This window comes from Mizuhopecten yessoensis, unplaced genomic scaffold (assembly GCF_002113885.1).
Source record: "Mizuhopecten yessoensis strain PY_sf001 unplaced genomic scaffold, ASM211388v2 scaffold9651, whole genome shotgun sequence".
Taxonomy (NCBI): Eukaryota; Metazoa; Mollusca; class Bivalvia; order Pectinida; family Pectinidae; genus Mizuhopecten; species Mizuhopecten yessoensis.
The window spans coordinates 575,345-589,213 of record NW_018408154.1 but is presented as its reverse complement, the minus strand read 5'-3'; positions in this window follow the sequence as shown (position 1 = coordinate 589,213).

Genomic DNA, 13,869 nt, shown 5'->3' with positions numbered 1-13,869 from the left:
ATGTAGTTATTATTATCTATTATAGGAGTTGATTCTCTTAAAATTTAGTTAACAAAGCACTCTAAAATATTCATGTAACTATGAAATAGTTAGAACAGGTTAAAGAGTAGTACATTCATAAATTTCATCCAGTCCAGTCAAATACCAGAGATGTTGTGAAGATAGATAAATACTTATTAGCAGAGTGATCATGACACTATAAACAAGAGATCCCAGAGGGATCTTGGCGCCCACCATTGTACCATCTTCATTAATTCTATGTCAGTTCGATCTTTTCTCTTCTTTCCTCTTATCTGTTTGATCGAGTCATGTTAACAGTAAATGCACCTTGAGGTAACTTTTGATCTCAACTTAATACTGATGTGTATGAAAGCCAACCTTCAAAGTGAGTTTGTCATTTCACATATTTACTAGTACAGTACTTAACTAGTAAAGTACTTAATGTGAAAGAAATAGAATTGATCATTGCAACATGGGAAAGATCTGTTTAGTTCTTCTTTTAGCCATTTTGTTTTTATGATCAGTCTCAAAATATAACATGCACAACGAGGGATCAAGGGGAACCTACAAATCAAATTTGAGAAAGATACCTCAAGTTATTCCTGAGAAATAGTACCAACAAATCTTCAATGTAAAAAATCGGAGATAGCTGTCGGTTGGCCATTTTGTTTAACTGATCAGTTTCAAACGTAAACATGAACAATAAAGGATAGTGGGGAACCTGCATATAGAATTTGAGAAAGAACCCTCCAGTACTTCCTGGGAAATAGTACTAACAAACCTTAACTGTCAAAATCAAAGATTTGTTTAGTCGATCAGTCTCATAAAAGAAAATATGCATAACTTCATACCAAGGGAACCTACATAAACAAATAAGAAAGATCCCTCCAGTCATCCTGAGAAATAGCCATAACAAACCTTCAATGTCAAAATCCAAGATGGCTGTCTGTTGGCCATTTTGTTTTTCTAATCATTCTCATAATTGAGCATGCACAACTACAGACCTAGGGGAGCCTATTTAACAAATTTGGGAAAGATCCCTCCAGTCATCCTGAGAAATAGCGATAACAAACCTTCAATGTCAAAATTCAAGATGGCTGCTTGTCGGCCATGTTGTTTATCCGATCATATTCAATAGTTGCACTCGAAACAAGGGACAAAGGGGAACCTACCTATAAAATTTAAGAAAGATCCCTCTGGTACTTCTTGAGAAAAAGCGGTAACAAACCTTCACTATCAAAATCCAAGATGGCTGCCTGTCGGCCATATTGTTTATCTGATAAGTCTTTAAAGTTGCCCTGCACAGCAAATAACCAAGGGGAACCTACATATAAAATTTGAGAAAGATCCCTCTTGTTCTTACACTATCAAAATCCAAGATGGCTGCCTGTCGGCCATGTTGTTAATCCGATAAGTCTCAAAAATTGCCCTGCACAACAAGGGACCAAGGGGAACATACCTATAAAATTTAAGAAAGATCCCGTTGGTACTTCTTGAGAAAAAGCGGTAACAAACCTTCACTATCAAAATCCAAGATGGCTGCCTGTCGGCCATGTTGTTTATCCAATAAGTCTTTTAAGTTGCCCTGCACAGCTAAGGACCAAGGGGAACCTACATATAACATTTGAGAAAGATCCCTCTTGCACTTCCTGAGAAATAGCCATAACAAACTTTCACTGTCAAAATCCAAAATGGCTCCCTGTCGGCCATTTTGTTTATCCAAACATTTTCAAAAATTGTACTGCACAGCAAGGGACCAAGGGGAACCTACATTTGTACATATAAGAACTAAGGAAGATCCTTTTGGTACATGTACCTCTGGAGAAATAGCGGTAACAAACCTTCACTATCAAAATCCAAGATGGCTGCCTGTCGGATATGTTGTTTATCCAATCAGTCTAAAAAGTTGCCCTGCACAGCTTGAGACCAAGGGAAACCTACATATAAAATTTGAATAAGATCCCTTATAGTACTTCCGGAGAAATAGCGATAACAAACTTTCACTATCAAAATCCAAGTTGGCTGCCTGTCGACCATATTGTTTTTCCAATCAGTATCAATAGTTGCCCTGCACAACAAGGGAACAAGGGGAACCTACATAAAAAAATTGAGAAAGATCCCTCTTTTACTTCCTGAGAAATAGCCATAACAAACTTTTACTGTCAAAATCCAAGATGGCTTCCTGTCGGCCATGTTGTTTATCTGATAAGTTTCAAAAGTTGTACTGCACAGCAAGGGACCAAGGGGAACCTACATATAAGAACTAAGGAAGATCCTTTTGGTACATGTACTTCTGGAGAAATAGCGGTAACAAACCTTCACTATCAAAATCCAAGATGGCTTCCTGTCGGCCATGTTGTTTATCTGATAAGTCTCAAAAGTTGCCCTACACAAGAAGTGACCAAGGGGAACATACCTATACAATTTTAGAAAGATCCCTCTCGTACTTCTGGAGAAATAGCGGTAACAAACCTTCACTATCAAAATCCAAGATGGCTGCCTGTCGACCATGTTGTTTATCCGGTCAGTCTCAAAAGTTGTTTAAGGCCGGACCACGGACGCAGGTGATTTGAATAGCTATTAATAGCATCACTTAGATTACATATCAAGTCTATTAGTTTGACAAACATAGTCGGATATATTTTGTAAAATGGATATGTTGTTATCAGTGCATATTAAACACCCATTTAGTAGAGAATTTAGATTAAAATGATCATGATCATCAGTTGTACCAAATTGAGAAATTTGTTTTACTATATGCATTCTAATGTTATTATAGAGTGGGCATTCAAATATCAAATGAAATGCATTTTCATTTTCATGTCCACATCCTCATGCTGGTGTGTCATTATCCCCATATACAATGTCTACCCATTATCAAACCTAATGACGACTTGGATAATTGACCCGTTCGATTGAGAACACACCAAATTTAAAGCATACTTCTGTTTTAGCTTACAGCTGGCATTTTGGTCATAAAGGACTTGCCATTTATGAGGAACTAGTGTGTCGACTTCGATTGAACGTTCTATGTCTTCAGATAAACAAGTGATATCTGCAGATGCAGTTGCACGGAGAGGAACCTGCGTCACACGCGTCACTATGATTACACAAACATGTGAGGTTTTACTTGTCAGAGCTGGCGAACATGACAATTGTGCTGCTGTGCGTTCCAACCGGATTACTTAGCACCACCACTAAAGGAAACCTTTGTTTTAATAAATCAGAAGTGGAACAGTCTCCCAACCACACTCCAGACTTATGGATCGGTAGCTTTTTGAGAGGTTTTTGAAAACTCGTCTCTATAACTTTTTATACAAAGAATAGCTGAATGAACTGTGGATGTTAATGTATTTGTCATACCTGTATCTTCTTGTCGAGCTTCAGATCATTGTATATAAATGTGAAGGATTTTATACTTTTTACCAATTAATAGGGTGTTATAATTATATGACATAACATTATAATAAAATGTATAAAATCCTGTCTTATAAGCTGAATTTGCATTAATCCTACGCCGTTGTTAGCTATAAATTCTGGTTGTTGATTGCCGGTTGTGTAACTCAGCAGTCGAGGGTTAACTTGGAACTGAGACCGTGTCACCAGGCAGAGTTTGAATGTGTTCAGACTTGGAGCTGAGACCGTGTCACCAGGTAGAGTTTGAATGTGTTCAGAATGGAGCTGAGACCGTGTCACCAGGCAGAGTTTGAATGTGTTCAGACTTGGAGCTGAGACCGTGTCACCAGGCAGAGTTTCACGTAGCGATTACTCAACTGTTGTTTCATTGTAAGTCGTGACTCAGTTTTGAGTGACCGTGGGTATTCTGGTCCTAACCAGCTTGGAACATTTTGTCCTTCTCTACACTGTCGGCAAAAACCTGAACTCGTGAATCGGGTGAGCTCCTCCTCGCCAGGAAGTCTCAGTTTGCGTAGTCACTGAGGATATTATAGACCTCGATCCAAATACAGGAACAGGGTTAGTTCTTTCTTTAGACGTATAGGTTAATAAGTCAGAGCATTATGGAAGCTTTCTGAGACATATTTGTTCACATTGGTACTGAGTTTGAGACTACTGTCAAACGTTACTCCGAGGTCTTTCCTGAACTAATTGGAGAACATTGGAGCCAAAAGTAATTAAATAGGTAGCGGAACTGGACTGGGTCAACCAGGTAGCTCAATCGGTAGAGCGTCCATCTAGAGTTCGGAGGGTCCCGGGTTCAAACCCCGGTCTGGCCGTTATATTTCTATTTTTCCTGTTACAAAATTGACGAGGTTGCCAACCTTTGTTTCAAGCACTGGATAAATGATTGGCAAGGGGATACCCAAAACTAGGTTGTAAATAGTTGTGTCTATGAGGGCGAGTTGAGTTCGGAGGGTCCCGGTTTCGAATCCCGGTCTGGCCGTTGCATTTCTCTTTCTCCTGTCAAATGTACACCTCTCATATAAAGTCAGATAATGAACTGAATCTGTATTGAAATAGGGTAAGGTTAATGCCTTATTTCTGATTGGAAGAGACCTACCCGAAATACTATATTTTTATATTGCGTCAAAGATCGAAATACGTCCTTTTTCCATAAGGTGATGGAAACATCCTCACTTTTGACTGGTTAATACGTTTTCTTGATTTTTTTCAGTTCTTTTCTTTTGATACTTAATACCAGTAGGTGGATTTCCAACGAAGGTTTTAATGCATACAAATCTGATCAATTTAGGTATTTTTCCTACTCAAATTTATTACCTACTCAATCATATGCCAAACTTACTAGAGTTACTTCCCTTTGACCATAAATGAAGTACATCGTCGCATGATGGTCTAAACTCTGCACAAAAATACAAGCGTTTCAAGGTAATCTTACTCAGATCTAAGATTCACTAAAATTTCAATTTATTTGTTAACGTTCATTGATATCTATTCGCAGAGATTTGCATTGCCATTGAAGTACTGATGACAAAATAAACGTTCAGGACCGACGATAGTACAGACTTACAGGGGATAAAGGGATATTTCAACACATGGCATTGACTAAACAGGAGATACAAGTACACATGACTTACACTTTTTGTCGGTGAATATTTTATTTAAACCTATGCCGTATTTCTCTAAAACATGCAGCATGCTTGCATCAATGTTGGGACTCGATTTGGCTGTTTTCTAAGTCTGCAATGGCACTTTTATAATCAGTTCGGCCAGAGACGTATATTACGTATTATACATCTCTGGTTTATCATTACTAGGCCTCACTTAGACGTCATCCAGTAGTTTTTATTGCGTCACAATTTCTCACACTTGCGTATTATTTTACATTTCAACTGAAAGCTATGACACAGATATATCTATAAGTACTAACAGTCAGAATAACTGGCCTTTACCTTTGAAAGATGCAGGGCCCTTATCACAGCCGTCTACTTTGAAGCTGTTGAGTACTATGCCAGTATAGAAGCTGGTTTAAAGGTTTGTTTCCGATTGTTTTGTTATGTTTTATGACCCAACAACAATGCTTGTTTTAGTATTGTTTTATAGACAATTAAGTCATTTATGGCAATGCAGCTCCGTACTAACAGACTTTCTTTTTAAAAGAAGAGGCCCAATGTGCCTGCATCACTCACCTGGTATTAATATAACCTTAAAGTGGACAAGTCGCTCACCTGGTTTTATACTTAAGTCATTACAACTGAATGCATTAGTACATCTTTATATGAAATTTCCCCAAAACCAGACAAGATATATGTTCTAACCCAACTGTGACCACAATATCTGACTTTCAACTAATCAGGGGCCTCCATTGAGTTGCCATGATTTTGAAATAAGTAATATGTCATGTTACAGTGTGTAATTAGACAATACTTTAATTTTCATTCAACTGAAAGCTTTTATAAACCTAGAAACCAATTTTTAACAGTTTATGAAAACTACACCATAGAATATGGGCCTCGCCCCCCTAGCCTCAGGGATCAAACCAACACTTCATTTATTTAAGTAATGATTGCCCTCACCTACAGACGCTTCAGACTAAGTTTGGTTGAAATCGTCTCTGACGTTTAAGAGGAGATGCGTTTTAAAGCAAATTTAGCTAAGTTCCCCTTCAGGCCCCCCACCCTGGCCTCAGGGGTCAAACCAACATCATTTATGTAAGAAGTGATTGCCTTCCCCCAATGAATTTCAAAGCAAATTTGGTTAAAATTGTCTCTTAGGCTTAAGAGGAGATGCATTTTAAAGCAAAATTAGCTAAGTTCCCCTTCTGGGCCCCGCCCCCTTGGCCCCCAATGAAGTTTCAGAGCAAATTTGGTTAAAATCGTCTCTTGGGCTTAAGAGGAGATGCATTTTAAAGCAAAATTAGCTAAGTTTCCCTTCTTGGCCCCGCCCCCTTGGCCCCCAATGAAGTTTCAGAGCAAATTTGGTTAAAATCGTCTCTGGGGCTTAAGAGGAGATGCGTTTTAAAGCAAAATTAGCTAAGTTCCCCGCCCCCATGGCCTCAGGGGTCGAACAAACCTCATTTATTTCAGAAATTATTGCCCTCCCCCAATGAAGTTTCAAAGCAAATTTGGTTAAAATCGTCTCTTGGGCTTAAGAGGAGATGCATTTTAAAGCAAAATTAGCTAAGTTCCCCTTCAGGGCCCCGCCCCCCTGGCCCCCCTGGCCCCCAATGAAGTTTCAGAGCAAATTTGGTTAAAATCGTCTCTGGGGCTTAAGAGGAGATGCGATTTAAAGCAAAATTAGCTAAGTTCCCCGCCCCCATGGCCTCAGGGGTCGAACAAACCTCATTTATTTCAGAAATGATTGCACTCCCTTACTGACGCTTCAGACTGAATTTGGTTGAAATCTTCTCTGGTGTTTAGGAGGAGATGCATTTTAAAGCAAAATTAGCTAAGTTCCCCTTCAGGGCCCTGCCCTTCTGGCCTCAGGGGTCGAGCCAACCTCTTTTATTTAAGAAATAATTGCCCTCCCCGTCCAAATTTGGTTGAAATCCTCTTTGGCGTTTAGGAAAAGATAGGTTTTAAAGAAAAAGTTGACGTCGTACGACGGACACTGCGCCACGGCATAAGCTCACTATGGTTCTTCGGACCAGGTGAGCTAATAAATATACAGGTAAAATATCAGTATATATGATTAAGTCATTCAAAAGAACCTGCAAAAGATTTAATCAAATTTTACCCCTGTTGCCTTGAAAACCTAACAATGTCATTGAGTTGAACAAACTTGATAGCCTTTCAACCAAGCAAGCAACTTGCAAAATATCACCACCCTAGACCTTTTGTTTTTGAGATGGGGTCATTTAAAGGTTTTTACAAATTAAACCAGGTGTGACCTTGAAAGTGGGTCAATGTCATTTACATGAACAATCTTGATAGCACCAACCTATGCATTTTGGTTATTTAGAAGAAACTGTTTAAATGTTTCAACACATTTGAATCCTGTGACCTTGAATATGGGTGAATGTCATTCATTTGGACAAACTCCTAGCTCTTTATCTGAGTACAAAACTGGTCACATATCATCCTATGGCATTTTATTATTCAGACCCGAGTTGTTTAATTTGTTTGACATGTTTGACCCCAGTGACCATGAATATAGGTGAATGTCATTCATTTGGACAATCCTCCTAGCTCTTTATCTGAGCACAAAACTGGTCACATATCATCCTATGGCATTTTAATATTAAGACCGTGTTGTGTATATGTTTGACATTCATTTTAACATTTTGGTTGCTCTTCATCAGCGTGTCACTGGCTCAACATCACCCTAGGCCTTTCTCCTATACAGCAGTTGCTAATAAAATATTTCAACATTTTGACCTAAGTCCTTGAATATGGGTGAAGGTCATTAATTTGAACAAACTTGGTAGTCCATTTTTGCATGGCACTCCTCCTCCCCAAGATGTACCACCAAACCAACTTTGATCACACCAGGTAAAATAAAGTTAGATATACTTCCCACATACAGTATCTCAAATATTATGCATTTTTAATTGAAGTCAAAATGTATATCACAGTGACCTATTTTTTTAATGTGACACTGCCCTATTTTTGTATGCGGCACTCTCCTTTCCCATGATGAATCCTATTGCCATTTCATTGAAGATATATAACGATGTGGAGGGGTGAGCTACATCATCAACCCCAGCACTTACTTTGATATATAATGATGTGGAGGGGTGAGCTACATCATCAACCCCTACACTTACTTTGATATATAACGATGTGGAGGGGTGAGCCGCATCATCAACCCCAGCACTTACTTTGATATGTAACGATATGGAGGGGTGAGCTACATCATCAACCCAAACACTTACTTTGATATATAATGATGTGGAGGGGTGAGCTACATCATCAACCCCTACACTTACTTTGATATATAACGATGTGGAGGGGTGAGCTACATCATCAACCCCAACACTTACTTTGATATATAACGATGTGGAGGGGTGAGCTACATCATCAACCCCAACACTTACTTTGATATATAACGATGTGGAGGGGTGAGCTACATCATCAACCCCAACACTTACTTTGATATATAACGATGTGGAGGGGTGAGCTACATCATCAACCCCAACACTTACTTTGATATATAACGATGTGGAGGGGTGAGCTACATCATCAACCCCAACACTTACTTTGATATATAACGATGTGGAGGGGTGAGCTACATCATCAACCCCAACACTTACTTTGATATATAACGATGTGGAGGGGTGAGCTACATCATCAACCCCAACACTTACTTTGATATATAACGATGTGGAGGGGTGAGCTACATCATCAACCCCAACACTTACTTTGATATATAACGATGTGGAGGGGTGAGCTACATCATCAACCCCAACACTTACTTTGATATATAACGATGTGGAGGGGTGAGCTACATCATCAACCCCAACACTTACTTTGATATATAACGATGTGGAGGGGTGAGCTACATCATCAACCCCAACACTTACTTTGATATATAACGATGTGGAGGGGTGAGCTACATCATCAACCCCAACACTTACTTTGATATATAACGATGTGGAGGGGTGAGCTACATCATCAACCCCAACACTTACTTTGATATATAACGATGTGGAGGGGTGAGCTACATCATCAACCCCAACACTTACTTTGATATATAACGATGTGGAGGGGTGAGCTACATCATCAACCCCAACACTTACTTTGATATATAACGATGTGGAGGGGTGAGCTACATCATCAACCCCAACACTTACTTTGATATATAACGATGTGGAGGGGTGAGCTACATCATCAACCCCAACACTTACTTTGATATATAACGATGTGGAGGGGTGAGCTACATCATCAACCCCAACACTTACTTTGATATATAACGATGTGGAGGGGTGAGCTACATCATCAACCCCAACACTTACTTTGATATATAACGATGTGGAGGGGTGAGCTACATCATCAACCCCAACACTTACTTTGATATATAACGATGTGGAGGGGTGAGCTACATCATCAACCCCAACACTTACTTTGATATATAACGATGTGGAGGGGTGAGCTACATCATCAACCCCAACACTTACTTTGATATATAACGATGTGGAGGGGTGAGCTACATCATCAACCCCAACACTTACTTTGATATATAACGATGTGGAGGGGTGAGCTACATCATCAACCCCAACACTTACTTTGATATATAACGATGTGGAGGGGTGAGCTACATCATCAACCCCAACACTTACTTTGATATATAACGATGTGGAGGGGTGAGCTACATCATCAACCCCAACACTTACTTTGATATATAACGATGTGGAGGGGTGAGCTACATCATCAACCCCAACACTTACTTTGATATATAACGATGTGGAGGGGTGAGCTACATCATCAACCCCAACACTTACTTTGATATATAACGATGTGGAGGGGTGAGCTACATCATCAACCCCAACACTTACTTTGATATATAATGATGTGGAGGGGTGAGCTACATCATCCACCCAAACACTTACTTTGATATATAATGATGTGGAGGGGTGAGCTACATCATCCACCCAAACACTTACTTTGATATATAATGATGTGGAGGGGTGAGCTACATCATCCACCCCAACACTTACTTTGATATATAACGATGTGGAGGGGTGAGCTACATCATCAACCCCAGCACTTACTTTGATATATAACGATGTGGAGGGGTGAGCTACATCATCAACCCCTACACTTACTTTGACCTAGTAGTTATACAGTACTAGTACATATGTTTAAATACAGTGTACCTTGTTATACTGCCACCATCTGTTCAGACATTATAACAGCATCGTAGAAAGGTTTGGCAATATATATGTCAAAATTGTATCGGGGATTTCAGAAAGAAACCAAAAGATATTGGAATGTTTTGGCGGAAAGTGAGGTGGCAAGTAAAACGAGGGGCGTTATATCAAGGTTTTACTGTAGATGATAAATACACTAGCAGAACCAGCGATTTCCTTCAGAAAACAAAAATAAACACCGATTATATTTCAGTATTCTTTAATGTGTGCTTCTATTTCATAGAAACCAATTTGTTTCAATTTTAAAGAGACGTTTTATTACAAGAAACACAGAAGAACAGCCACAGCATCACCCTGGCTGTACCTATATACAGCCACAGCATCACCCTGGCTGTACCTATATACAGCCACAGCATCACCCTGGCTGTACCTATATACAATTCAACATTCATTCCACTTCATCATCATATTATGAAAAAATATAAAAAAAAAATGTCAATCTATATAATGTGTAAAATCCATTAGGTTCTGGAATATTTGGTTTAAAAATTTCACATTATGAATATTTCATAAATAGACATTTTCTCTAAGCACGACATGACTGTGATCTAGTCCTCACAGTAACAACACGTAGTAGTGGAATAAATTACCTCATTCATAAATACACTTTCTTCAACTCAGCTATTCAATGTAAATGACTTGATCTTTGTTATTGCATGTTCCATACGACTCCTATAATTCACCTGCCAAAGTAAGGAGAGAGTGTAACAACTCCGTCCTGACAAATAACATCATTGATTTCATAAATGACTTAGCCTCTTCTGACAGAATGTGATAATAAATGTCTTAACTTGATTTACATAACAAATTCATAAGAATTTCATCAATAAATAGAATCCCATGAAGTCATAACTCAAAAGGTAGTCTCATCTAAAAATCCATTTATAAATATTGAAACAAATTCATTCATATCTTAATACATCAGATTCATATATATAGAGAATAATACATGCCTTTTCCCATATCACACCCAGTATCAACCCTCGACCAATATCAGCCCTTGGGCTGATATTGCAGTCTCAGGTTAATACTGGGTTTGATATGGAAAAAGTAATGTTTTATTATGTTTATTACATACTAATTAATAAAAGCTACTATCTTATGATAAAATTTTCTTTTGAAATATTGAAAAACAAAAAAAAATCCAAAAGGGGTGCGATACGTGTTTTGCGGGCTGATACGGGTTTTGGGGTGTGATACGGCAGGGGCTGATACGGCTTTTGGGGTGTGATACGGCGAGGGCTGATATGGGTTAGAGCAATTGTGTTGTATCGCATATACAAAAAACCCATATTTATTAGTAAGTATGTAATAAATCTCAACACAGCCAAGTCACTCATATACCTACGGCTTATTATGTTATCAGCCCAGTCACTCATATCTTAACATTTCAAATATCGATCTCTTTTTACTTTTCATTTTTTTTCCAAGCTTTGATCTCAAACTCATCCTCTAAACATACATTATCACAGAACCATATATATCTTACTATCTTAATACAACTGTTACCGTACTGTACATACCCTACAGAGATACAACTGTTACCATACTGTACATACCCTACAGAGATACAACTGTTACTGTACTGTATATATACCCTACAGAGATACAACTGTTACCATACTGTATATACCCTACAGAGATACAACTGTTACCATACTGTATATATACCCTAAAGAGATACAACTGTTACCGTACTGTATATGCCCTACAGAAATACAACTGTTACTGTACCGTTTATACCCTACAGAGATAGAACTGTAACCGTACTGTATATATCCTACGGAGATACAACTGTTACCATACTGTATATATACCCTAAAGAGATACAACTGTTACCGTACTGTATATGCCCTACAGAAATACAACTGTTACTGTACCGTTTATACCCTACAGAGATACAACTGTAACCGTACTGTATATATATCCTACAGAGATACAACTGTTACCATACTGTATATACCCTACAGAAATACAACTGTTACTGTACCGTTTATACCCTACAGAGATACAACTGTAACCGTACTGTATATATATCCTACAGAGATACAACTGTTACCATACTGTATATATACCCTAAAGAGATACAACTGTTACCGTACTGTATATGCCCTACAGAAATACAACTGTTACTGTACCGTTTATACCCTACAGAGATACAACTGTAACCATACTGTATATACCCTACAGAGATACAACTGGTACCATACTGTATATATACCCTACAGAGATACAACTGTAACCGTACTGTATATATCCTACGGAGATACAACTGTTACCATACTGTATATAGCCTACAGAGATACAACTGTTACCATACTGTATATATACCCTAAAGAGATACAACTGTTACCGTACTGTATATGCCCTACAGAAATACAACTGTTACTGTACCGTTTATACCCTACAGAGATACAACTGTAACCATACTGTATATACCCTACAGAGATGCAACTGTTACCATACTGTATATACCCTACAGAGATGCAACTGTTACCATACTGTATATACCCTACAGAAATACAACTGTTACTGTACCGTTTATACCCTACAGAGATACAACTGTAACCGTACTGTATATATCCTACAGAGATACAACTGTTACCATACTGTATATACCCTACAGAGATACAACTGTTACCATACTGTATATACCCTACAGAAATATAACTGTTACTGTACCGTACATACCCTACAGAGATACAACTGTTACTGTACCGTACATACCCTACAGAGATACAACTGTTACCGTACCGTACATACCCTACAGAGATACAACAATCACTGTACCGTATATACCCTACAGAAATACAACAGTAGAGTTTCACTTTAGCCCATACCCTACAGAGATACAACTGTTACCATACTGTATATACCCTACAGAGATACAACAGTTACCATACTGTATATACCCTACAGAGATACAACTGTTACTGTACAGTACATACCCTACAGAGATACAACAATCACTGTACCGTATATACCCTACAGAAATCCAACAATCACTGTACCGTATATACCCTACAGAAATACAACAGTAGAGTTTCACTTTAGCCAGTGACAATTAGGATTGATAGTAACTTGCTTTACTACTAGAAACATTTAACAGGATTAGTTAGAATATATAGCTGCCTTTTTTTTAAAGGAATCTTTAATAATGATAATAATAATCATCTATTTCCATATGATGATAAATTTGCAGTAATTCTAAGTTATAAACAGTAGCACAGCACAATCTGAATATTCTATCAATGATTAGTCATTTGAAATATGAGTTGACAAAACTGACCTTGATACAGTGATAACATGCGAAAGTAAAGATAAGACTTTTTCACATCGGTATGTGTGGAAATTAATTGAACCTTTCATTTGAAAGTTAACAACTGTCACTCGTTGTGAAACCTCTATGTTATATGTAATCATTAAAAGTGCCGATTTTAATCTGGCTGCCATTTTGAGATTCAATATATATATATTTAGCACACAAACAAAAGAGTCTTTACCATGTTATTTACTTTCACATTTAACCACTTAACTTTAAAATATGTCCATGAAAAAAAATCCAAAGGTCAAATGCTCAAATA